The sequence below is a fragment of the Cetorhinus maximus genome, chromosome 10 (assembly GCF_964194155.1).
Source record: "Cetorhinus maximus chromosome 10, sCetMax3.hap1.1, whole genome shotgun sequence".
NCBI lineage: Eukaryota > Metazoa > Chordata > Chondrichthyes > Lamniformes > Cetorhinidae > Cetorhinus > Cetorhinus maximus.
The window spans coordinates 130,916,542-130,943,726 of NC_135888.1; the positions used below are offsets into that span (position 1 = coordinate 130,916,542).

A 27,185-nucleotide genomic window follows, 5' to 3' on the forward strand; every position below is an offset into this window, starting at 1 on the left:
CCAAACTGCCCCTCAAACCTGCTTTGCCATTCAATGAGATCATGGTTGAACTTCTACACATACTCAGCCTTCCTGCTCTATCCCCATATCCCTTCATTCTGTTTGTGTCCTAAAATCTATTGATTTCAGTCTTGAATATACTCAATGATTGAGCATCCACAGCCCTCGGGGTGGGGAATTCTGAAGATTTACACCCCTCTTGAGTGAAGAAGTTTCTCCTCAGTCTTAAATGGCTGACCTCTTAGCTTGAGACTATGATCCCAAGTTCTAAACTCTCAAACCAAGGGAGTTATCAGCCAATGTTGAAACAGAAATATGAAGGAATGCTTTTAGTTAAATCTCTCCCAGGAAATAAGAAAAAACTTGTACATCTATAGTGCCCTTCATGGACTCGGGATGTTCCAAAGCACTTTACAGCCAATGAAATGTAGTCACTATTGAAATGGATGAATCATGGCAGCCAATTTGCACACAGCAAGCTCCCAAAAACAGTAATGCGGTAATAGCTAGTTGATCAGTTTTAAGCGATTGGTCGAGGGATAAATATTGGCCATAAAACTAGGGGAGAACTCCTCTGCTCTTCTTCGCATTGGGATTTTTTACACCCACCCGAGAGAGCATTTGATTTAACATTTCACCTGAAAGATGGCACCTCCAACAATATGGCACTCACCCATTACAGTACCGGGAGTGTCAACCTAGATTTTGTGCTCAAATTCCTGTAATTTGAACTCTCAGGCTTCTGACTCCAAGGCAAGAGCGGTACCTAGTGAACCACAGCTGACAGCAGGCGCATAGTTCCAAATTTTGAGATGCCAGAGCTTTAAGAAAATGTGTTGGCCGTATCATTTCTAAATCTACTATTACGTTGTTTTCTTACATATTAATCATTTGAGACCCCAAAAGTCAGTAAAACTATGCTTTTTAAATGAAAAATATTAGTGTCCCCACTGTCACCAACCTTTTGTTTTCTCACCCCTCCCTCCAACAACCTCCCCCACCCTCCCAAATCCCTCCCCTTCCACCCCAGCCCCCTCCAAGCTCCCCACCTTCCCCCCCCCCCCGCCCCAGTCAATCTCCCCACACCCCTACTCCACTCCCCCCAACATCCCACTCCCCACACCCAACCTCTCCAACACCCCAACCTTTCCAGCAGCAACACAGCAATGAGTGAAATTGACCTGACACACTGGATTTTAAAAAATCAGAATGCTCAGCCTGAAAGTTACGATTTATTTTTGAAGCTGGTCTGCCCTAAGCTCTGGCTGCTCAGCATGGATGACGAGAAGTCCGTTTAAAACGCTGAGCCCAGGCCCCCCTAGCTCCCGGGTCCTGACGTTTGGAACCGTCTGCACCCCCCCCCCCCCCCCCACCCCCTCCTCTATCCTGGGCCTTGGTTGGAGGTGCCAGAGCAGCGCTCTGGCAGCACTATACCCCTGGCTGACTGCACAACTGGAGAACTACTTACATCTCTGTTTCTCCAACCTCTTGGAATCCCTCGCCTTTTAAGCTTGGGGTCACTTGATCATTAATTCTTTCTTCATCCTCTCTTGTGACCTTCTAAAACTTGACGCTGCCCTGCTCTCCGCACTGTAATAAAAGTTATACATTGCTGCCTTTTTGTTTTGTCTTTTGCAAAAATTTTCTAACACACAGTATTTACAAAGCTGTTTCCTCTGGGTAATTGGGAGTTTTAAAAGTTTCTATTTAACTATACAGCTGCAAATTATTTATAGTTGGCCAAGGTTTATCCTTCAGCCAAAATCACTAAAGCAGATTATCTGGTCATTATCACATTGCTGCTGTGGCATTACAACAGTGATTGTACTTCAAAATCACTTCATTGGCTGTAAAGCACTTTGGTACATACTGAGGTCATGAAAGGTGCTGTATCAATGCATTTTCTTTCATTCTTTCTTTAGTGGTATTTGACTCCAGAGCTGATGCTACCATTTTGCAGTAAAATGCTTTGTTTATTGCACGGACTTCTGAAATTTGCTTGGGTTTTTGTGGCTGTTTTGGAAATCTCAGTTTCTTGTTACAGCGGTTGAATGAGTCAACTTGGTTTCATTAAATAGAATTATGAGATCTTCTCAGATTTTTACCAGTGCTTTGGGAAAACCTTTCTATAGTTCCATCTATTCTGCATGGAAACCGCAAACTGATTATAGTGTAGCACTAGTTCTTTTTTTTTAAAAACAATATAGCTTTTGGTGTGGGTTACAATGAGAGGGAGTGTTCAGACAGGTGGAAAGTGCCCGCAGAATGCATTTTCTGACTAATGGGGAGGAGCCTTTAATTCTAGCACTTTGGCCACCAAACTCGATTCGGTTCCTTGCTGAGACACAGCAGATAACTAAAATTTGTAAGTCATTGTCACTGTTTAGGGGAGTCTGAAAATGAAAACTGTCAGGAAGATGCATTGCAATTTTCTTCTTGTCCGTTAGCTCTCATGATCCCACAGTGATTATCTGTAGGCCTCCTTGCTCAGGCCTTGCCAAACCGTCCAGGATGTGGTGTGGCTGCAATTAGAACCATAGAAAAGTTACAGCACAGAAGGAGGCCATTCGGCCCATCTTGTCCATACCAGCCCGAGGACACCCAGGTGCCCTTTCTAATCCCACCTTCCTGCACCCAGCCCATAGCCCTGCAGCTTACAGCACTTAAGGTGCAGATCCAGGTACTTTTTAAAAGAGTTTAGAGATTCTGCCTCTACCACCAACTTGGACAACGAATTCCAGACACCCACTACCCTCTGCGTAAAAAAGTTCTTCCTCATGTACCCCCTACACCTTCTGCCACTTATCTTGAATCTATGTCCCCGGTTCTAGAATGCTCCACCAAGGGAAACAATTTTATCCTGTCCACTCTATCTATTCCCCTCATAATTTTGTACACCTCAATCAAGTCACCTCTCAGCCTTCTTTGTTCTAAGGAAAATAACCCCAACCTATCCAATCTCTCCTCGTAGCTACACTTTTCTAACCCTGGCAACGTTCTTGTAAACCTCCTCTGCACTCTCTCCATAGCTATTACGCCCTTCCTGTAATGTGGTGACCAGAACTGTGCACAATACTCCAGTTGTGGCCTCGCCAGTGTTTTATACAATTCCAACATTCTATCCTTACTTTTGTATTCTATACCTCTGCTAATGAAGGAGAGCATTCCATATGCCTTCTTTACAACCTTGTCTGCTTGAACTGCTGCCTTCAGGGACCTGTGTACTTGTACGCCAAGATCTCTCACTTCATCTACCCCTCTTAGTATATCCCCATTTATTGTGTAATCCCTGTAACTGTTTGACCTCCCTAAATGTATGACCTCACACTTCTCTATGCTAAAATCCATCTACCACTTTACCGCCCACCCATCTATATCTAAGGGATGTAAAATAAAGAGAGTGAAATGTTCTGAGGTGTTTGTTAAAGATATTTTCATTGTGTTTGAGGATAAGCTGTTACTGATCAGCCATGATCTCATTGAATAACAGCATAGGCTTGAGGGCCTGAATGGTCTCCACCTGTTCCTATGTTCTGAAGGTTCTGTTTGTTTTTTTTTTGGAGGGGTGGCTGTTAGGGGGTTTAATTCTAATATCTGAACAACAAAATTCTGTTCTCTGTTGTTTTTATATATGCCGATTGTTTTTTTGGCAAACTCATGCAAAGTCTTTTTAAAGTAGGCGACCTTTTTGCTGAGTTTTCTGAGCCCCATCCTGATCCTATATTTGGGCAGATATGCTGGCTCAGTCCCTAAAGAGTTAAAAGAAAATGTTGAATAAACTGTGTTTCTGTCAAATGAACCACACTGATGTTCCAACAGTATTCCTGGAATTGGTTGAACTATTCTAAATGTCTTATAGCTGGTAAACTATTACATTAATGGGATAAATAACTCGAAGTGATTGCAGGAAGCCTTTAATATTGGAATGAGGCCCTTTTGATGCTGCAGTGTTCTTGTTTGCAAAGCATGTCTACATTTTCCAAATTGTTTTACCCTGATTACAGTCAGTAAAAAGTGTAAAATGAATTTAATATTTGGGTAATTGAAAAATCTATTGATTATATGAATGAATAATAAAACATTCAGATTCATGATTGCTACCATTTCTATGATGGATTAATCTTGTTTAGTTACGGTTGTTGTTTTACAGGCTAAAGTGCTGATGTCTTGCTGATTGAATCCCAGTTTCATTTTATTGTATTTTTCATCCACTATATCTACTCTTTGGCCAACGAGTGAACCTTTAATAGGAAATAATTCAAAAATGTAACTGGTTTTCTAGCACAAAGGATCTAAATTCAATAAAATGTGTGTGTACTTTGTCCAAACTAGCATTAAGGCCTACATTGGGAACCCTGTCTTTTTATAACTTGTTGCTACACCCAGAGTAACAACAACTTGCATTTAAATAGCACCTTTAACATAGAAAACCATCCTAAGATAGTTCACAGGAACATTATCAGATGGAAATTACTGCCAAGACACATGAGCTTTTAGGACGGGTGACCAAAAGCTTGGTCAGAGGCTGGTTTTAAGGCATGTCCTGAAAAAAGAAAGGCAGATAGGTTTGGAATCATTCAGTACAGTCTCATGAGGGAGAAAGGAATAGATAGTTACGACAGTAAGTTAGATGAGAAAAGATGGGAGGAGATCAGGGTGGAGCACAAGCACCAGAATGGGTTGGTTGGACCAAATGGTCTACTTCTGTGTCATATATCCTATGTAGTCCTACATACAGAAAGTGACCATCTGGCCCAGTTGCCATGGTGGGATTTGAACTCGTGTCTCTTCACAGAATCACACAGTTCAGAAGAGGCCCTTCGGCCCATCGAGTCTGCACCGGCATGTGAGAAACACCTGACCTACCTACCTAATCCCATTTACCAGCAATTGGCCTTTAGCCTTGAATGTTATGACGTGCCAAGTGCTCATCCAGGTACTTTTTAAAGGATGTGAGGCAACCCGCCTGCACCACCCTCCCAGGCAGTGCATTCCAGACCGTCACCACCGTCTGGGTAAAAAAGTTTTTCCTCACATCCCCCCTAAACCTCCTGCCCCTCACCTTGAATTTGTGTCCCCTCGTGACTGACCCTTCAATTAAGGGGAACAGCTGTTCCCAATGCACCCTGTCCATGCCCCTCATAATCTTGTACACCTCGATCAGGTCGCCCCTCAGTCTTCTCTGCTCCAACGAAAACAACCCAAGTCTGTCCAACCTCTCTTCATAACTTAAATGTTTCATCCCAGGCAACATCCTGGTGAATGTCCTCTGCACCCCCTTCAATGCAATCACATCCCTCCTATAATGTGGCGACCAGAACTGCACACAGTACTCCAGCTGTGGCCTCACCAAGGTTCTATGCAACTTCAACATAATCTCCCTACTTTTGTAAACTATGTCTCGATTGATAAAGGCAAGTGTCCCATATGCCTTTTTCACCACCCCACTAACATGCCCCTCCGCCTTCAGAGATCTATGGACACACATGCCAAGGTCCCTTTGTTCCTCAGAACTCCCTAGTGTCATGTCATTCATTGAATACTTCCTTGTCAAATTACTCCTTCCAAAGTGTATCACCTCACACTTCTCAGGGTTAAATTCCATCTGCCCATTTGACCATCCCATCTTTATCTTCCTGTAGCCCAAGACACTCAACCTCACTGTTAACCACCCGGCCAATCTTTGTGTCATTCGCAAACTTACTAATCCTACCCCCCACATAGTCATTTATGTCATTTATATAAATGGCGAATAATAGGGGACCCAGCACAGATCCCTGTTGTTACGCCACTGGACACAGGCTTCCAGTCACTAAAGCAGCCTTCTGTCATCATCCTCTGTCTCCTACAACTAAGCCAATTTTGAATCCACCTTATCAAATTATCCTGTCTCCCATATGCATTTGCCTTCTTTATAAGTCTCCCATGTGGGACCTTGTCAAAGGCTTTGCTGAAATCCATATAAACTACATAAACTGCACTAGCCTCATCTACACACCTGGTCACCTCCTCAAAAATTCAATCAAATTTGTTGGGCATGACCTCCCTCTGACAAAGCCATGCTGACTATCCCTGATCAAACCTTGCCTCTCCAAGTGGAGATAGATTCTCTCCTTTAGAATTTTCTCCAATAGTTTCCCTACCACTGACGTGAGACTCACTGGCCTGTAGTTCTCTGGCTTATCTTTACAACCCTTCTTGATTATTAGTCCAGACCTTTGGATTACTAGTCTAGCACAGTGGTTCTCAAATGGTCTGTGGACCCTCAAGGATCTGCAGAGACCTCCCAGGGATTCTGCAGTGCAGGGCCAGCTTTACAGGTGAATGACCATCCAGGGCACCATAGTCAAGAGTAAGCAAGTGTGCGACAATCGCAGCCTCTCTGTTGCCTTCATACTCCTGTCCTCCCACTGCTCCTCTGGTGCTTTGACAGTGAGCAGGATCCCTACAGAATCCTGATTTTTTAGGTGCTCTGCTCTCCCTGGGTTCCTGCTCTTTTTGGATTCCTGCCATAGGTACATAGACTTTGCAGTGAGAAGCAGGTACACCCATGTCACTGATACCTGACTTCTGAACAAAAATAATCTTTCCATTCAGCGCTTTTATATTATACACATTATATAGTGTTATAATTAAATGTGAGATCTGAGATCACTAATCCATTTGAAAAGGAGCCCTTTAATGAAAAAACTTGGAGAAAAACTTGCCTGGCAACAACCAAATGTCCTCCTTAGAGAAGAAAACCAGCTTCCCTTACCCATTCTAGGCCTTTATCTGACTCCAGCGCTGCACCAACATGGTTGACTCTTGACTCCCATCTGAAATCACAGAATATTTACAGCACAGAAGAAGACCATTCGGCCCGTCATATATGTACCGGCTCTCCGAATAAGCAGTTCACCTAGTGCCATTGCCTTGCCTTGTCCTCGTAACCCATTCTTCCTGTTTGGATAACAATCCAATTCCCCTTCGAATGCCTATATCGATCCTGTCTCAACCACACTTGCAGGCAGTGCATTCCAGATCCTAACCATACTGCATGAAAAATTTTTCGTCATGTTCTTTTTTTGCTGATTGCTTTAAATCTATGCCCTTTGGTTCTCTATACTTCCACCATTGGAAGCAAATTTTCTCGATCTACTCTGTCCAGACCCCTCATGATTTTGAGTACCTCTGTCAAATCTCCTTTCTGCCTCTCTTCTCCAAGAAAAACAGTCTCAACTTCTCCACTCTATCTATGTAACTGGCCAAAGCAAGTCACTCAGTTGAATAACGGTGATGTGCATTAAATACTGACCTCACCAGTGACACCCACGTCCCAATATTAATAAAATTCAAACGGAAGACTCCTCTCCTGTTCTGCGCAGGATGTTGACATCTTTTATGTTAAATTTAGGGATGAGTTAAAACGGTCCATATAGCTCTCGAGTCAGAGCTTGGCTTTTATGAAATTGCATTGAAACACTTGTTAACTATAGTGGCAAGATAGTGGTAAACTGATAACTAGAACTCAATTCCCATTGGTCAGCTCAGCAGTGATTAAGGGTGTGAATTAATCCACTCCACTGTCATCGGTGCTGAAATTAATTGGGTACAGCCGTGTAGTGGTTACTTTGCAGGATTTATAATCCAGTGACCTGGACTAATAATCATGCCAAACTATGACAGCTTTGAGAATTTGAATTTGTATTTTGATACCTTTAAGGAGAAGCTAGTTAAGCAAGGAATAGATAGTTGTGCTGATAGGGTGAGACAAAATAAGGTAGGAAGAGGCTCATATGGAGTATAAACACCAGCATGGGCCTTTTAGGCCAAATGTCCTGTTTCTGTGCTATGTAGCCCATCCCCTTGAGATATCTGTACCTCTTTATGCACCAGTTCATTCATAGATGGTCTATCTAATGATCCCCTGGGTTTCCTCAGCCTCATACTTTATATTCCTCTTTATACAGGACCAGTAAAGATATTCTACCTTCATAGCCTGTCCAAGCCATGTACTTACCATATAGATAGTGAAGTTTTTGATTTTTTTAAACATATATTGTAAAAACATTTTTTGAATAGTTTTGTCTGAACTACACATCAAAGCTGAATCATCGAACTCTATACCAGATGGGTCGGCAATTGTGGTAGGTTATGTTGAGCCCTTTTTTAAAATAAAAGAAGGCCTTTCATTTATACAGCACCTTTCACAACCTATGGACATCCCAAAGCGATTTACAGCCAATGAAGCATTTTATAAAGTGTAGTCACTGTTGTAATGTAGGAAATGTAGCAGCCCATTTGAACAAAGCAAGGTCCCACCAAACATGACCAGATATTTAATTTCAGTGATGTTGGTTGAGGGATAAATATTGTTTCAGGACACCAGGGAGAGGTCTCCTGCTCTTCAGAGTAGTAGCTATAGGATCTCTACTGCTGCCTCTTCTGATAGCACAGTGCTCCCTCAGTACTACACTGAGAGTCAGCCTGGAGTTTTTGCTCGGGTCTCTGGTGTGTGGTTTAAACCTACAAACCCCCAGCTCAGAAGCGAGAGTACTGCCCACTGAAGCATGGCTGACACCTTAAAAATGCAACTACCCCTTTTTTGTGAAGAAGGACTCTATTGAAAGCTGTGTGCCTCAGTGTTGATGATGAAAGTGACTTGCGGAATGTGCACTGCTAGCAAACTACAAGTAGTGAACGTCTTTGTTCCTGATGAAGGCTTTCCTTTCATAGCCTCTCACTCCTGGTTTTTGTGATTGTTTTTCCTGTTAATTTGTCTTGTGGATTCATCCAGTCGAAGAGAGTTCTTTGGCTCGGCATGTTACATGTTTGGGAAGATTTATGAACTCAAGTTGTTGAGTGTATTGAGTGTGAAATTGTTTTATTCTCTGTAAACCTCCTGCCTGAGGTAGTCTAATGAATGTACTTCAGTAACAAGAGTGGGCCATTCAGCCCCTCAAGCCTCTACTGTCATTCAGTTAGATCATGTTAGATAAATTCTATCACAACTTGATTTGCCTTTCTTAGCTCTATATCCCTTGATAACTTTACCAAAAATATTTCAATCTCGGTCTTAAAAATTGCAATTGATCTCCAGCATCCATAGCCTTTCATGGGAGAGAGTTTCAAGTTTCCACCGCTCTTTGTGTGAAAAAATGGGCCCTGATCTCACTCCTGAAAGGCCTAGCTCTAATTTTAAGATTATGCCCAGTTGCTTTGGATTCCCACGCCAGCTGAAATAGTTTTTCTCTCTCTCTACCCCTGTTGACACCCTTAATCGTTTTAAATACCTTAAATATTTATTTTTTTTAATTGGCATACATGATTGCTTTAAAAAAATCATACATGTTCCTTTTTTAAAAAAAGTAACATTGATTTAGATTACTGTTCAGGCGGTGGTAATGGTACAGTGCTTGAGCCCTGCTTAGTTCCTCTCCTGACCAAAAATGGCATTAAATTTAATCAAGGATCAGCTGAATAACTTAAGTCCATTAACTGAATCTCCCTCTAAAGGAGTCTGCCTCTTAGTCCACATTTCCCAACTTCTTGTGTTCCACTCATTGTATTCCTGCTGAGGACTTCGAACTTTTAGCAACACAACATGCAATGCAGGATCAGATTCCCTTACTTGCTAGTTACTAATTAAGTGAATTACTCAATTTGGTTAAGTATTGACAACTGTACAGTGAATTAACTCGCACCCATAGTCGTTGCTGAGCTGGTGGATCAAAATTTAGTAGTAGTAGTTCCATTTATCAATTTACCATTACCTGGCCACTAGTTACCAAGAATTTTGATGCATTTTTATAGAGAAAAGCCTTTTGACATATGTCATATACCAGAATCTGTTTCCTCTAGACTTGTTGACCTGGCAAATCTAAGCATTATCTGTATCTTATTTTCTGCACCTTAGGTACCTTTAGACTCTAAGAAAGGTCATTTTAGTTTGAGTGGATTGGGTTGGGAAAAGATTAAAACTTTCATTGTTAAAATTGGTTTACAATCCCAAACCTGAACCAAAACTGTCTCCAATCTGCCCACTTCAGGATTTATCAGAGGCAGGAGAGGGGCAGAGTTGGCCATTTCAGAGAGCTTCATATTTAAATACAGATCTAACTCTGGCTGGGTGACAGGAAGGTGAGGGATGCTTCCCCACTACTCGCCAAGAAGCTACTATTTCCCTGCCATCAGAACCCCCCGCCCCCCAGTCCTCTGCCATTGGGTCCCCCATACCCTCAATGCTCCCACAAGCAGCTGCAGGATCTCTATCTCTTCTAGAGTGCATTCCACCTGACTGAGCACAAAACCTGTCAATCAGGCTGACTTTTGGTTAGGGATCTTGTCAGGAGAAAGAAAAGGGGTGGAGTCAAAACTACACAGCATGCTGGGAACGCAACCTTCTTGCTCAGAATATCTGCCCCATCACCATTGAGGCATCGATCTCTGTGAAGCTACCTCCGAGCTGGGTTGCCAACTCCACTTGATATTTTTCATCATGCGATTCCTTGCCTCCGATTGCCTCACCCAACACATTCATCCTTGAGCTCCCTTCCCTCTCAAGATCAATCAGAAAGCAAACAGTTTCTTTGTTAAAAACAAAAAAACTGCGGATGCTGGAAATCCAAAACAAAAACAGAATTACCTGGAAAAACTCAGCAGGTCTGGCAGCATCAGCGGAGAAGAAAAGAATTGACATTTCGAGTCCTCATGACCCTTCAACAGCTTCTTTGTTAGCCAATCGGACGATTCTTGACTATCGGTTAAACAAATTTTTCTTCCCGATTTTCAATATTTTTATAACTCTTGAACAGTTTTTCAAGAAAATTAAATAAAAGATTATTCGTAATGCCACTGATTTTTCTCCTGGGTTGTCTGCAGCAGTGTCTATTTCTACCAACTCCTCCAGCCATACAAACCTGCCGAGACCCTCACGCTTCTCCAATTCTGGCCTCTTGTATGTCGCCAATTTTAATCACCCCCTCACTGGTGGCTGTGCCTTCAGCTGCCAAGGTCCTAAGCTCTCGAATTTCCTCTATAAATCTTTCCACCTCTTTTTCTTCCTTTAGGATGATCCTTAAACCCTACCTCTTTGACTTTTCTAATATGTGCCAAATAATGGTGCTCCTGTGAAGCACCTTAGAATATTTTACTAAATGCTAAAGGCACGACACAAATGCAAGTTGTTGATGTTTGGGCAAGGAGATTCCTGGAGGATGCAAGACAGCGTGGGAGAGTTGGAAAACTCCTCCCTCAGCTATCTGTTTTTGAAGCTGTGAAGAGCCCAAGCTCCTCATAGCTTTTCCCTCAGGCACAAGTGATCAGTCTCACCACCAATGTTCTTTGTAAGCTGCGTGGGTGCATGGAATGTGCTGCAGGGAATACACAGGCTGTGCACAAACAACCTTCCCTGTAAGATGCACACATGTATGGCTGAGCGTCAATTTTAAAGGGACCATGTTGTGCAGCAAGCCAACCATGCACAGGAAACAGTAGTTAGAGGGAACATTGTTCACCGCTCTCTGCTCTAAGTTGTGTGGATGGTCCTTTAGGTCAGAGGAATCTGGCAATTGGGTATAATAGTGTAGTTATATGTTGCTGAACTAGTGATTATAGAGAATGAGAGTTCACATCCCACCCTGGGCATTTTGAGAATTTGAATTCAGATTTTACAAAGCAGGAAATGAAACCCTGATAGCAGTATTAGTAAAAGTAGCCATGAAGCTGTCAGATTGTTGTGAAATCCAACTGGTTCACTAATGGCCTTTTAGGGAAGGAAGCCTGCCATCTTTACCCAATCTGGGCCTAGAAGTAACTCAGTCCCACCACTAGCCTGTGTGACTCAGAAGTAGCCCAGTGAGCCATTCAGTTGGGCAATGAGAAGATGGACAATAAATGTCAGTCTGGCCATTGACATCCACATCCTGAGAATGAAAAAGAAAATTCTAGCTGCAGTCTGACCAGGGCACCGTTCATCTTGAATGTGACTTCATGGGATTTAAATTCAACTACTCTGGCAGCATAACCCAGCATCCTTTTAACTTTGGCGTTCTTTGCAATGAAGAAAGAATTCCTTCACCACCTGCGGTGTTAATTTGTGTTGGGTTCGGTTTGTTATTTGGCACCGCCTAGCTGTATTCAGATTAGGTTCTTTTGAATCTCTAATTAAACATAATACTTGTAAAGTTGCTAATTTTATGTTGATCAAGTCAACACTACATGGTCTTTATGGCTCTTAGTGACGTGAAATGTTCCTAATGTGAAACAAAAAATTATTACAATATTAGGAGAGCAGATGGAGGTGTGTCTTAGGAATTCACAGCAGCTGTTTCGTTGTTTTAAAGTATTGAAAAAGTATAATGTACTTGACACTGATCTGTGCAGTGCAAACACAGCAAGAAAGACCAGATGTAAGAAAGAGTTATGAAAATCCGACTACTATTTAATCTCCATTTCGCCTGAGAATGTTAAAATAGTACACAATTTTACTTTCCTGTACGTAGCTTTCAAGATAGCTCAAGAATATACAACTGATTCACCATTTATACTGTTGTTTCTATTAAATGTTGGAGAATCTCTCACTACATCTGTGTTACTTCATGTCTCTGCTCTGCCTCTCCCTCTTTTCTGCTTTATTCTTACAACCTCCCCAGTCCACCCAAACACACACTTCCTCAGATTCTACCCTTTTGTGCATTATCCCTTTCCTTTACCAAACTACTAATGGCCAAATCTTCAGCCATTAAGCCTCATACTCTGAAATTTCCCCAACTTTTTGGTCACCCTTCCTAATTTCCCCTTCATTGGTTCAATGTCCATTGTTATCTTTGAAGCACCTTGGGCCTTTTTTTTATATGCTAAAGGAGCTTTACAAATGCAAGCTGTTATATTAGTTTGCAAAGTATTTACAGCACAGAAATGGACCATTCCGCCCAATAGGTTCATACCAGTTTTTTGTTCTGCATGAACCTCCTCTCTGCTTACTTTACCTAATTACACAGCCCTCTGCTCCTTTCTCTTTCATGTGCTTATCAAGCTTTCCCTTGAATGCATCTGTGCTAATTGCCTGAACCACTTGTGTAATGGGTTCCACGTTCCCACCATTTTCTGGGAACATTTGATTAATTTGGCACCTGACTTACCCTGTAGCTTAGATGGTTGCAGGTTCAAGACCCATTCCTGGACTTGAACAGGCTCCCTGCTCCACTGAGGGTATGAATCATTGTCAGAGGTGCCTATGGGATGTTTACTTTAACAGTAGTTCCCTTTGCCTGTCCGGGGATTCAAGCATGTTGGAAGGCCTCGTGCTACTCTTGGCCAATACACCTCCCTCTAATGCCATTTTCTTATTTAAAAAAGCAAATTAAGGGCTCATTTGTGTCACTGCAATTTTTGAGATCTTGCTGTGTACAAAGGATGACATTAACCAGTCACACCTCTTAGTTCTTTTCTTAATTCACTGCATGTGAAGGAGTTGCATGATGAAGATGGCATTAGTCTCACAGTTTAGCATAGTTGAAACTCAGGTGCGTTCTTACACAGTGTTTAATCTACACGAAACAGGGTACAGTATTGCAGTGCTTATGTTACCAAACTACTGATACAGAGGCTTGAAAATATGAGACTTCAAATCCTAACATGGTGGTTTCAGAATTTGAACTCAATCTTCAAATTTTAAGAAAAGTTGGTTTCAATATGTGTCTATGGAGCTGTCAGATTGCAGGATAAGAATCCAACTGAGGGAAGAAAGTCTGCTGAATTTAGCTGAACTGGGGCTATAACATAACTCCAGTCCCACATCAAAACTTAACTACCTTCTGAAGTGATCTGGCAAGCAGTTCAGTTGTATCAAAAACCACTTCGGGTAACTAGGAATGAACAATAACTACTGACAGCTGAATGAATAAAAGTGTAATTAAAATGCTATTTCTAATCCCTACCAGAAAACTGTAATTATAATCTTGGTTGCTTTCACTCTCGAGTTCCATTCTTCACCTCTTAGTAGTATGCAGAGATCACTAACGCATTGTGAAAAGATGAGCCTGCTTTCAACTTGCAGTCTTGCGTGTGCGGGCGACACTTGTATTCAGCTAGCTTTATATGAGTGGAGCAGCCTCATTCTTCCTAGAGTGCAGATACTATAGGTCCAAGAGGCTGCTTTGTACTGTCCAGTGAGTTATACATCACTTTGTACATCACTTGCGATTAAAATTTCAATTAATCCCTCCAATCCAATTGATTATAAGTATCTTTATAAAGGGGCTGTTGTTCCTTCCCCGGCAACACAACAATAACTTACATCTTTTCAAATAGTTCGAAGGTGTTTCAAAGGAGCTTAATGAGGCAAAAATTGATATCAAACCAAAGAGGAGATATGAGGTGGGCAGTGGTGGTGACCAGTGGTTTGGTCAAAGAGGTAAGTTTTAAAGAAAGGACCTTGTTACGGCACAGCAGGTGGTAAATGCCGAGCTGCTCAAATCCCAGAGGAAAACTTGAAACAGCTGTCACAACTGTTTTGCAATTTGTATTTTGTTTTGAGATGCATGCCTTGAATTCAGTAGTAATAAGTCCACCAGGTTTTGGAGGTTTTCACAAAACTAAATTAAACATTTATAAATAGAAGAAAATATTTTAAGCACATACATATGTCTACAAATTACTCCTATAATAACTCCTAAATCCCCTAATTAATCTGACCCCCAGTTATACTTCCATTAAGGCAACAGTAAAAACAAATAAATTTCAACAGACCCAGGCAAAGCACACAATACCCTGGACAGTGATATCACAGTGAGTTTTCCTAGTTTTGGTTCCTGTAGACAGCAACTTGATGCATAGAGGCTGGAGGCTTTTCACACTTGTGTTAGATGTTAGAATGCCTTCACCCTTACACATAACCTCATCTCCTTTATACATGTTTCTCCCTTTTTAGTGTAAATTCCATTGTTCCAATATGTCTTTGCAACTCTGCTTTTCTAATAACATAAATCTTTCATAGTACTCACATCATCAGTGACCCTTGGGAAAAATAAACACGCTGTTGGGCCTAGCTTCTTATGGCTAAGTATAACATCTTACCATCACTTTGAAATTCAGGCTAACTTAATTTATCTAAAAATGCAAATGTTCCTCACATTCTAAAACTTCAGCCATGTTTACTTATTTAGCATTTCAAACCTAGCTTCCCTTTTGATAACTCAAAAGCTCCAGACCAGCTGCCTCCAATTCAATTAAACCTCCCACACAGACAAATTATTAACATACCTTTACAATAAATCACAATAATATTATGAAAATGATAATATTTTCATGACAACTTACATTTCTATAACACCTTTCCTGAACTTTTGAGTGTCTCAAAGCATTTTAATTAGAGGCAAAATACTGCAGATGCTGGAAATCTGAAACAAAAACAAAAAGTGCTGGAAAAACTCAGCAAGTCTGACAGCATCTGTGGAGAGAAAGACAGAGTTAACATTTCGAGTCCATATGACTCTTCTTCAGACTCTAATTAATTAAGTACTTTCAAAGCGTAATCATTGTTGTAGTCATTACATTAGCCAAATTGTGCATAGCAAGCTCCCACAAACAGTAATATGATTATTTTAGGTTTAGGATTTTGGTTGAGGGATAAATATTGGACAGGACACTGGGAAGAACTCCCCTGCTCCTCTTCAAATAGTGTCATGGCATCTTTCATATACACCAGAGAAAGCAAATGGGGCTTTGGTCTTATCTGAAAGATGGTGCTTCTGATAGTGCAGGGCTCCCTCCACACTCTTCTGGCCGTGTCAGCCTAGATTATGTGCTCGTGTCTCTGAAATTGGACATGAACCCACAGTCGTTTGAGCTGAGAGTGCTACCTATCCACCCAGCCACAGCTGACGGGGAACAGATGGGAAAGTGGAGTTGAGCAGCAGATCAGCTGTGATCTTATTGAATGGTGGAACATGCTCAAGAAGTCAAATGGTCTACTTCTCCTTCTATTTCTTGTGTTCTATGATACCAGTGAGCCTTAAAGAAGAACGGGAGTGCCAAGGCAGAGGTATTTAAGGAGGGAATTCCAGAATGTGGGACCTAGGTGGATGAAAGCATGGCCACCAAGAGTGGAATTTTTTAAAAAAAGATATAGGCCGGAATTTTCTGGCCATGTTGGCGGGCAGGGCAGACAATATGGCGAGAAGGCTAAAAATTGGTTTCATGCCAGCGTGAAAGCACACCGGGATCATCTAATAGCGTCTGCCATGGCGGAATACCAACCCCGCTGGAGGCCGGCATGAACCCGCTTTGCATCCCGCTGATGGATGCAAAGTAAGGCCCCACCGGAATCGTCCCCCGCCGCCAGATTTACCATTACGCTTGTGGGAAGGAGTAAGGGCGGATGAAGGTGTCCAGGTGGAGGAGAGAGTAAGGGCAGAGGAGGGAGGTGGTGGGGGGGGATGTCCAAATGAACATGCAAGGGCGATGTCTGTGGAGTTAATGACTGCTTCCTATGAATCGAACTGAGGGTGAGTGTGGTAGGAGTGAATGGTGAGAATGAGGTGGGGGAAGAATGAGCCAGAAGGTGGGAAGGTGAGGGTGTGATGTTCACGGTAGGAGGGACAGTGAGAGTGGTTGGTGGGGACTTGGAGGCAGACCCTGGGTGTGGGAAAGAGGGAGTTGGGGAGGTCAATGTGGGCGGGGGTGGAATTTTCAATGGTAGGGAATGTGCACGTTCACCTGAACATGCTGGAAAGAAAAGAGTTCTGGTAGGTGACGGTGGGGAGTTGGAAGGTGATGCCATTTGGGTCAACAGTGATGGTGGAGAAGGACATGGGTGACTGGGGGAGGGGAAAAGACTGAGGGATGTGAGCAGAAATGTGGCGATCACCATTTTTCTCAAATTGAAAGTGAGCAGAACCTCGTGTTGGACAGGCACAGTTGCTGCTTGGGAGTGCGAGCAGTGGGTGGACGGAGTTGCAGGTCCATTCAGATGGACAACTGAAAGAGAATCCCAGCAGGGTGGGGAGGCGGTGGCATAATGGTATTATCACTGGACTAGTATTCCAGAGGCCCAGGGTAATTCTCTGGGGACCAGGGTTCCAATTCCGCCACAGAATCACAGAATTGTTACGTGTAGAAGGAAGCCATTCAGCCCATCATGTCTGCAAAGGTGTGACTGCCTCTCTGAACGTGCTATCCACGTAGTTCTCTGCCTCACGGATGTACCTCAGTGACTCCAGCCGCTGCTCAAGCTCTGAAGGGCGGAGCTCAAGCTTGTACAGCCGCTGACACTTCCTGCACATGGGCTCAACTGGGTCACGATAAGTGTCCCATGACTCAGGACATGTCACAGGATGGGCATTCGGCTTGGCTGAGCTGTACTGCCATGCCTTAACCTTAAACTTTTAAATCACTTTTTTACTTTAACTTTAGTACTTTTACTTGTGTTAACTTACTTTGACCTTACTCTTGTACTATTAACTATAAACTGGCGATTAGTAGAAAGTAGAAATTCTTCATCCTTACTCACAAATCAGCTCCCTCTCCTGTGACTATAAATTCTTACTTTCCATGTGCTTGTTTAGAAATTTATATCTCTGTACTCGCGCTGTTTTCAACCTCCCGACTGTCTCTCCCCTCTCGCTGTTTTATCTCCCCTGAGCCCTTGCTGTTTTATCCCCCCCCCGAACTCTCGCTGTTTTATCTCCCCTGAGCCCTTGCTGTTTTATCCCCCCCGAACTCTCGCTGTTTTATCCCCTCCAAACTCTCGCTGTTTTATTCCCCCCCCGAACTCTCGCTGTTTTATCTCCCCTGAGCCCTTGCTGTTTTATCCCCCCCGACCTCTCGCTGTTTTATCCCCACCCCCGAACTCTCGCTGTTTTATCTCCCCCGAGCCCTTGCTGTTTTATCCCCCCCGAACTCTCGCTGTTTTATCCCCCCCGAACTCTCGCTGTTTTATCCCCCCCGAACTCTCGCTGTTTTATCCCCTCCAAACTCTCGCTGTTTTATCCCCCCCCGAACTCTCGCTGTTTTATCCCCCCCGAACTCTCGCTGTTTTATCCTCCCCCCCGAACTCTCGCTGTTTTATCCCCCCCCGAACTCTCGCTGTTTTATCCCCCCCCGAACTCTCGCTGTTTTATCCCCCCCCCGAACTCTCGCTGTTTTATCCCCCCCCGAACTCTCGCTGTTTTATCCCCCCCCCGAACTCTCGCTGTTTTATCCCCCCCCGAACTCTCACTGTTTTATCCCCCCCCGAACTCTCGCTGTTTTATCCCCCCCCGAACTCTCGCTGTTTTATCCCCCCCCCCGAACTCTCGCTGTTTTATCTCCCCGAACTCTCGCTGTTTTATCCCCTCCAAACTCTCGCTGTTTTATCTCCCCGAACTCTCGCTGTTTTATCCCCCCCGAACTCTCGCTGTTTTATCCCCCCCCCCGAACTCTCGCTGTTTTATCCCCCCCCCCGAACTCTCGCTGTTTTATCCCCCCCCCCGAACTCTCGCTGTTTTATCCCCTCCAAACTCTCGCTGTTTTATCCCCCCCCGAACTCTCGCTGTTTTATCCCCCCCGAACTCTCGCTGTTTTATCTCCCCGAACTCTCGCTGTTTTATCCCCTCTAAACTCTCGCTGTTTTATCTCCCCGAACTCTCGCTGTTTTATCCCCTCCAAACTCTCGCTGTTTTATCCCCTCCAAACTCTCGCTGTTTTATCTCCCCGAACTCTCGCTGTTTTATCTCCCCGAACTCTCGCTGTTTTATCTCCCCGAACTCTCGCTGTTTTATCTCCCCAAACTCTCGCTGTTTTATCCCCCCCCGAACTCTCGCTGTTTTATCCCCCCCCGAACTCTCGCTGTTTTATCCCCCCCCGAACTCTCGCTGTTTTATCCCCCCCCCGAACTCTCGCTGTTTTATCCCCCCCCCGAACTCTCGCTGTTTTATCCCCCCCCGAACTCTCGCTGTTTTATCCCCTCCAAACTCTCGCTGTTTTATCTCCCCGAACTCTCGCTGTTTTATCCCCTCCAAACTCTCGCTGTTTTATCCCCCCCCCGAACTCTCGCTGTTTTATCTCCCCGAACTCTCGCTGTTTTATCCCCTCCAAACTCTCGCTGTTTTATCTCCCCGAACTCTCGCTGTTTTATCTCCCCGAACTCTCGCTGTTTTATCTCCCCGAACTCTCGCTGTTTTATCTCCCCAAACTCTCGCTGTTTTATCCCCCCCCGAACTCTCGCTGTTTTATCCCCCCCCCGAACTCTCGCTGTTTTATCCCCCCCCGAACTCTCGCTGTTTTATCCCCCCCCCGAACTCTCGCTGTTTTATCCCCCCCCGAACTCTCGCTGTTTTATCCCCCCCCGAACTCTCGCTGTTTTATCCCCCCCCGAACTCTCGCTGTTTTATCCCCCCCCGAACTCTCGCTGTTTTATCCCCCCCCGAACTCTCGCTGTTTTATCCCCCCCCCGAACTCTCGCTGTTTTATCCCCTCCAAACTCTCGCTGTTTTATCTCCCCGAACTCTCGCTGTTTTATCTCCCCGAACTCTCGCTGTTTTATCTCCCCGAACTCTCGCTGTTTTATCTCCCCGAACTCTCGCTGTTTTATCTCCCCGAACTCTCGCTGTTTTATCTCCCCGAACTCTCGCTGTTTTATCTCCCCGAACTCTCGCTGTTTTATCTCCCCGAACTCTCGCTGTTTTATCTCCCCGAACTCTCGCTGTTTTATCTCCCCGAACTCTCGCTGTTTTATCTCCCCTGAGCCCTTGCTGTTTTATCCCCCCCGAACTCTCGCTGTTTTATCCCCTCCAAACTCTTGCTGTTTTATTCCCCCCCGAACTCTCGCTGTTTTATCTCCCCTGAGCCCTTGCTGTTTTATCCCCCCCGAACTCTCGCTGTTTTATCCCCACCCCCGAACTCTCGCTGTTTTATCTCCCCTGAGCCCTTGCTGTTTTATCCCCCCCGAACTCTCGCTGTTTTATCCCCACCCCCGAACTCTCGCTGTTTTATCCCCCCCCCGAACTCTCGCTGTTTTATCCCCCCCGTACTCTCGCTGTTTTATCCCCTCCAAACTCTCGCTGTTTTATCCCCCCCAAACTCTCGCTGTTTTATCCCCCCCGAACTCTCGCTGTTTTATCCCCCCCCCGAACTCTCGCTGTTTTATCCCCCCCCGAACTCTCGCTGTTTTATCCCCCCCCGAACTCTCGCTGTTTTATCCCCCCCCCGAACTCTCGCTGTTTTATCCCCCCCGAACTCTCGCTGTTTTATCCCCCCCGAACTCTCGCTGTTTTATCCCCCCCCGAACTCTCGCTGTTTTATCCCCCCCCGAACTCTCGCTGTTTTATCCCCCCCCCCGAACTCTCGCTGTTTTATCCCCCCCCCGAACTCTCGCTGTTTTATCCCCTCCAAACTCTTGCTGTTTTATCTCCCCGAACTCTCGCTGTTTTATCTCCCCGAACTCTCGCTGTTTTATCTCCCCGAACTCTCGCTGTTTTATCTCCCCGAACTCTCGCTGTTTTATCTCCCCGAACTCTCGCTGTTTTATCTCCCCGAACTCTCGCTGCTTTATCTCCCCGAACTCTCGCTGTTTTATCTCCCCGAACTCTCGCTGTTTTATCTCCCCGAACTCTCGCTGTTTTATCTCCCCGAACTCTCGCTGTTTTATCTCCCCGAACTCTCGCTGTTTTATCTCCCCGAACTCTCGCTGTTTTATCTCCCCGAACTCTCGCTGCTTTATCTCCCCGAACTCTCGCTGTTTTATCTCCCCGAACTCTCGCTGTTTTATCTCCCCGAACTCTCGCTGTTTTATCTCCCCGAACTCTCGCTGTTTTATCTCCCCTGAGCCCTTGCTGTTTTATCCCCCCCGAACTCTCGCTGTTTTATCCCCTCCAAACTCTTGCTGTTTTATTCCCCCCCGAACTCTCGCTGTTTTATCTCCCCTGAGCCCTTGCTGTTTTATCCCCCCCGAACTCTCGCTGTTTTATCCCCACCCCCGAACTCTCGCTGTTTTATCTCCCCTGAGCCCTTGCTGTTTTATCCCCCCCGAACTCTCGCTGTTTTATCCCCACCCCCGAACTCTCGCTGTTTTATCCCCCCCCCGAACTCTCGCTGTTTTATCCCCCCCGAACTCTCGCTGTTTTATCCCCTCCAAACTCTCGCTGTTTTATCCCCCCCAAACTCTCGCTGTTTTATCCCCCCCGAACTCTCGCTGTTTTATCCCCCCCCCGAACTCTCGCTGTTTTATCCCCCCCCGAACTCTCGCTGTTTTATCCCCCCCCGAACTCTCGCTGTTTTATCCCCCCCCCGAACTCTCGCTGTTTTATCCCGCCCGAACTCTCGCTGTTTTATCCCCCCCGAACTCTCGCTGTTTTATCCCCCCCCGAACTCTCGCTGTTTTATCCCCCCCCGAACTCTCGCTGTTTTATCCCCCCCCCCGAACTCTCGCTGTTTTATCCCCCCCCCGAACTCTCGCTGTTTTATCCCCTCCAAACTCTTGCTGTTTTATCTCCCCGAACTCTCGCTGTTTTATCTCCCCGAACTCTCGCTGTTTTATCTCCCCGAACTCTCGCTGTTTTATCTCCCCGAACTCTCGCTGTTTTATCTCCCCGAACTCTCGCTGTTTTATCTCCCCGAACTCTCGCTGCTTTATCTCCCCGAACTCTCGCTGTTTTATCTCCCCGAACTCTCGCTGTTTTATCTCCCCGAACTCTCGCTGTTTTATCTCCCCGAACTCTCGCTGTTTTATCTCCCCGAACTCTCGCTGTTTTATCTCCCCGAACTCTCGCTGTTTTATCTCCCCGAACTCTCGCTGCTTTATCTCCCCGAACTCTCGCTGTTTTATCTCCCCGAACTCTCGCTGTTTTATCTCCCCGAACTCTCGCTGTTTTATCTCCCCGAACTCTCGCTGTTTTATCTCCCCGAACTCTCGCTGTTTTATCCCCCCGAACTCTCGCTGTTTTATCTCCCCGAACTCTCGCTGTTTTATCTCCCCGAACTCTCGCTGTTTTATCTCCCCGAACTCTCGCTGTTTTATCTCCCCGAACTCTCGCTGTTTTATCTCCCCGAACTCTCGCTGTTTTATCTCCCCGAACTCTCGCTGTTTTATCTCCCCGAACTCTCGCTGTTTTATCTCCCCGAACTCTCGCTGTTTTATCTCCCCGAACTCTCGCTGTTTTATCTCCCCGAACTCTCGCTGTTTTATCTCCCCTGAGCCCTTGCTGTTTTATCCCCCCCGAACTCTCGCTGTTTTATCCCCTCCAAACTCTTGCTGTTTTATTCCCCCCCCGAACTCTCGCTGTTTTATCTCCCCTGAGCCCTTGCTGTTTTATCCCCCCCGAACTCTCGCTGTTTTATCCCCACCCCCGAACTCTCGCTGTTTTATCTCCCCTGAGCCCTTGCTGTTTTATCCCCCCCGAACTCTCGCTGTTTTATCCCCACCCCCGAACTCTCGCTGTTTTATCCCCCCCTGAACTCTCGCTGTTTTATCCCCCCCGAACTCTCGCTGTTTTATCCCCTCCAAACTCTCGCTGTTTTATCCCCCCCAAACTCTCGCTGTTTTATCCCCCCCGAACTCTCGCTGTTTTATCCCCCCCCGAACTCTCACTGTTTTATCCCCCCCCCGAACTCTCGCTGTTTTATCCCCCCCCGAACTCTCGCTGTTTTATCCCCCCCCGAACTCTCGCTGTTTTATCCCCCCCGAACTCTCGCTGTTTTATCCCCCCCCCGAACTCTCGCTGTTTTATCCCCCCCCGAACTCTCGCTGTTTTATCCCCCCCCGAACTCTCGCTGTTTTATCCCCCCCCCGAACTCTCGCTGTTTTATCCCCCCCGAACTCTCGCTGTTTTATCCCCTCCAAACTCTTGCTGTTTTATCTCCCCGAACTCTCGCTGTTTTATCTCCCCGAACTCTCGCTGTTTTATCTCCCCGAACTCTCGCTGTTTTATCTCCCCGAACTCTCGCTGTTTTATCTCCCCGAACTCTCGCTGTTTTATCTCCCCGAACTCTCGCTGTTTTATCTCCCCGAACTCTCGCTGTTTTATCTCCCCGAACTCTCGCTGCTTTATCTCCCCGAACTCTCGCTGTTTTATCTCCCCGAACTCTCGCTGTTTTATCTCCCCGAACTCTCGCTGTTTTATCTCCCCGAACTCTCGCTGTTTTATCTCCCCGAACTCTCGCTGCTTTATCTCCCCGAACTCTCGCTGTTTTATCTCCCCGAACTCTCGCTGTTTTATCTCCCCGAACTCTCGCTGTTTTATCTCCCCGAACTCTCGCTGTTTTATCTCCCCGAACTCTCACTGTTTTATCCAAGTAGAAAATTATTTTAGTTGTCCCTACTTAATAAACCTTACAAAAAAATGCAGTTCCTACTTTTTTCTAAACCTTATGAATAGAATAAATCTTAAATAATTACTAGATACTCACCAGATACTCACCAAAAGGCTAGCTTCTTCTCCACCTAAACAAATTGCCTCTTTCCTGTGATGTCACAATTTGTTCTTTTTCTCACTCTCCTTTCGAACTTAGTGCAGCCAATTCCGAGCAGCTGGCAGGTCCCCTGTCCGACCGCTCTCCCCGAAGGTGAGTGATCTAGGCCGCAATTCTCAGGCTGTATTAATTCTCTCCCCGGCAGATGGTGAAATTTGAATCCAATAAAAATCTGGAATTAAAAGTGTGATGACGGACCACGAAACCATTGTCGATTGTTGTAAAAATCCATTTGGTTCACCAAAGCCCTTTAAGGAAGGAAATCTGCTATCCTTACCTGGTCTGACCTACATGTGACTCCAGACCCACAACAATGTGGTTGACTCTTAATTGCCCTTGTTTAGAGGGCACTTTTAGAAATGGGCAATAAATGCTGGCCTAGCCAACAATGCCCACATCCCATGAACGAATAAAAAAAGGCAGCATTGAAAATGAGTGTGATGAAGGCTCCGCACGCGTGGGAGAGTGCCCTCCCACACGCACACTTCTCCCTCTAGAATCACTCTTGATCCAGTGGTGTGGAGCTGAACTGCTAGTGGGGGGTGGGGGTGGGGTGGTGTTGATGCTAGAGGACTCACAAAGCCTGTAAATGAAGCTGAAAGACACTGGGCAGAATTTTCTGCCCACCGGGCGGGCGGGCCCAACCCAATCTCCGGTATGCAGGGAGCTGATCCCCACTAGAGAAGCGGGCCCCGCTGCCATTTTAAGTGGGCGGGCCAATTAAGGCCCGACCAGTGTGATGCCCGGCGTGAAGAGCTATGTGCTTCCTGTGCGGGGAGGTCATTCCCCAAAAGCTAAAGTGTGCTCTTTCATGCATGTTTTTTCAGAAAGCCGCCGGGACTCCTGGCCTGCCCACCAACCTTAAGTTTGGATGGGCAGGTCCTTTAATTATTTTAATTATCCTGTCAATGGCCTCAATTGGCCATTGACAGGTCGGCGGGCGGACAGCTGATTTGGCTGTGCCCCCACCTTCCTGAAAATTTAAATGGGCTGGGATGACGTCGGGGGTACCCTCCAATGTCATCCCGCGTCGGCGAGCGGGCCCCACCCCCTGCTCACCGATGGCAAAATTCAGCCCACCATTTCACATTGTTCAGTGAAAGTGAATATATTTTCTGATTATAAAATGACAATGTGTTCACCCGTCAACCACGTGATCAGAAACTCTTATCTATTCTAGGCCTGCCACATCTTCTAGGTGCTGCCCTGGCATCTACAGGAGGGGTGGAGACAGCCTGCGCAATGGTTGGCCCTGTTGCTTCTGATGACTTCGGTGTTTTTTTTTATTCATTCATGGGTTGTGGGCTTCGCTGGCTGGGCCAGCATTTATTGCACATCCCTAGTTGCCCTTGAGAAGGTGATGGTGAGCTGCCTTCTTGAACCGCGGCAGTCCATGTGATGTGGGTACACCCACAGTGCTGCTAGGAAGGGAGTTCCAGGATTTTGACCCAGCGAAGGAACGGCGATATATTTCCAAGTCAGGATGTTGAGTGGCTTGTAGGGGAACTCCCAAGTGATTGTGTTCCGATCCACCAGCTGCCCTTGTCCTTCTAGATAGTAGTGGTCGTGGGTTTGGAAGGTGCTGTCGAAGGTTTCTTGGTAAATTCCTGCAGTGCATCTTGTAGATAGTACATGCTGCTGCTACTGTGTGGTGGTGGTGGAGGGAGTGAATGTTTGTGGATGTGGTGCCAATCAAGTGGGCTGCTTTGTCCTGGACAGTGTCAAGCTTCTTGAGTGCTGTTGGAGCTGCACTCATTCAGGCAAGTGGAGAGTATTCCATCACACTCCTAACTTGTGTCTTGTAGATTTTGGACAGGCTTTGGTGAGTCAGGAGGTGATTTACTCGTCGCACAATTCCTAATCTCTGACCTGTTCTTGTAGCCACAGTATTTATATGGCTTGTCCAGTTCAGTTTCTGTGTCCTCTGAAGGCCTCACAGCTGCTCTCTCTGCAGTGACTGAGGTTGAGGGGGTCCCAGGCAAAGGGGTCTCAGAGGGAGAGGATGGTTTCTGAGATTCCTGAATGGATGACCCAGGGGTCTCCAGCTGCCGCTTCTCCTCCCTTTGGGTGCCCGAGAGCCCCAGCCTTACTCCCCGAGGGGAAGGAGCACCTGGAGGGACGTTGAGGTGCCCCATTTTCCCTCTTGCATTGCCAATGCAGGAATTCACCAATGGTTACCATGATTGAATGCAGGTTTGCGTGTAGCTCTGCATTCTGCTGGACCAGGGTCTCCAGGCGTCCGCCATCCTTTCCATGGAGACCTCCATGCATGCATATGTGGGCACCACATCATCAGAGAGCAGGCAGATGCACTCCTCTGCGTCGTGTGCCACTCTGTTGAGGGCTTCCAACAGCTCCGCATGATGTTCCCCGCCTTCTGACTCTCCACAATGAGTTGGAAGGCTGAATCCAAAGGCTTGTTGTCTGACTCAGACCTCACAGATGCCTCTTTGCCAGCAGTCCTCCAAGGGCCAGCTGAACCTGCCTCTTCCTGCTGCGGACACGTGTTTATGAGGTGACCACCAGATTGTGAACCCAAGCATGCTCTAGATCTAGGTCCCATGGCGGTGTGTCTCTGTGCTGATGGAAGGTGTGGGTAAGCGCTGTGGTGGGTCTTCCGGCTGCTTATTTCCAGCTCTTGAATGGAGGAGGTGTCCTCTTGGCTGGAGTCGAGGACCTGGATAGAGCTGAGGGACTGGCTGGCTGAGAGTGTCGGTCGCTTGGCAGAGCTCCCTGTGAACCAATGTAGAGATAATTAGTGCATGTCAGCAGAGTCAAAAGCAGGAAAGCACTCACAGCTGTATCGAGAGGGATGGTTGGGTGTAGGATTCTCACCGTCGCCGCAGACATGGTCCACATCCTCACCGGTCAGTGTGATGGCATGCTCTTCAAAGCGAGGGGCCTAATGTGGGCCACTCAACCCCTGGTCTGGGACCTCTCCCTGCTGACCCAGCTTCTCCTGCATGAAAACAGATGGAGAGAGTGTGAGCAGGACTCATTGCGCTGTGTGGAATGTTTGTGCCATGGACGAGATGAGGACGTGAGCTCCAGAGGATATGAGCCTGATGGAGATGTGAGGGTGTGTGTGAGAGTTAGTGGTGTTGTCCATTGAGGTGTGAGATCCCTGTGGATGTGTGATGGATTTGTGAGAGTGATGAGGTAGTTGATTTACCCTGGTGGAACGAATGAGAGCATCCATCCTCTTCCTACACTGGATGGCTGGCCACCTCAGTTCTCTGGCGACGCAGAGTGCCGCTGCCACTGCCTCCTAGACCGGATTGGTGACTCTGGTGGACCTCCTGTGGCTAAGAGTGGAGGTAGAGGACATCGCGGTGGCTTCCACTGCATCCAGCAGGCACCCCAGAGCGGCGTTACTAAATTTGGGGGCTGCCGTCTTCTTTGCTTTTGGGGTCATCTGTCGCCTGGAGCAGTCCTGGTCTGAAGACATGAAGTAGGCATGCGCTCTGGTACACTTTAAATATGGTGCCCGGAGTGAGGAAGTGCAGAGGTCACGGTGGGGCGGGCAAACCTGAGCCCGCCTGCCAGTAATCCAGCATGCTCCCCTTGAATGCATTGTTAATGAGGCATGATGCGCCGAGAATGGGACGATATGGCGTGAAAAGCCACCATTGCGGCCAGCGGGTAAAATGTCCTTTTCCCTGCCTGCTACTGCACTTTATGCAAATCTTGGATAATTCTGCCCATAGAGGCACTGAAGAAAGTACAAAAAAGACATATAAGGATGAGGTTATAAC

General features: G+C 46.0%; 1 protein-coding gene across 1 annotated transcript in view; it reads left to right on the forward strand.

The window, feature by feature from the left end:
• The window catches only part of mgat4b (alpha-1,3-mannosyl-glycoprotein 4-beta-N-acetylglucosaminyltransferase B), a 191,907-nt gene that overhangs the window by 129,531 nt on the left and 35,191 nt on the right, over window positions 1-27,185 (forward strand). The window lies entirely within an intron of this gene.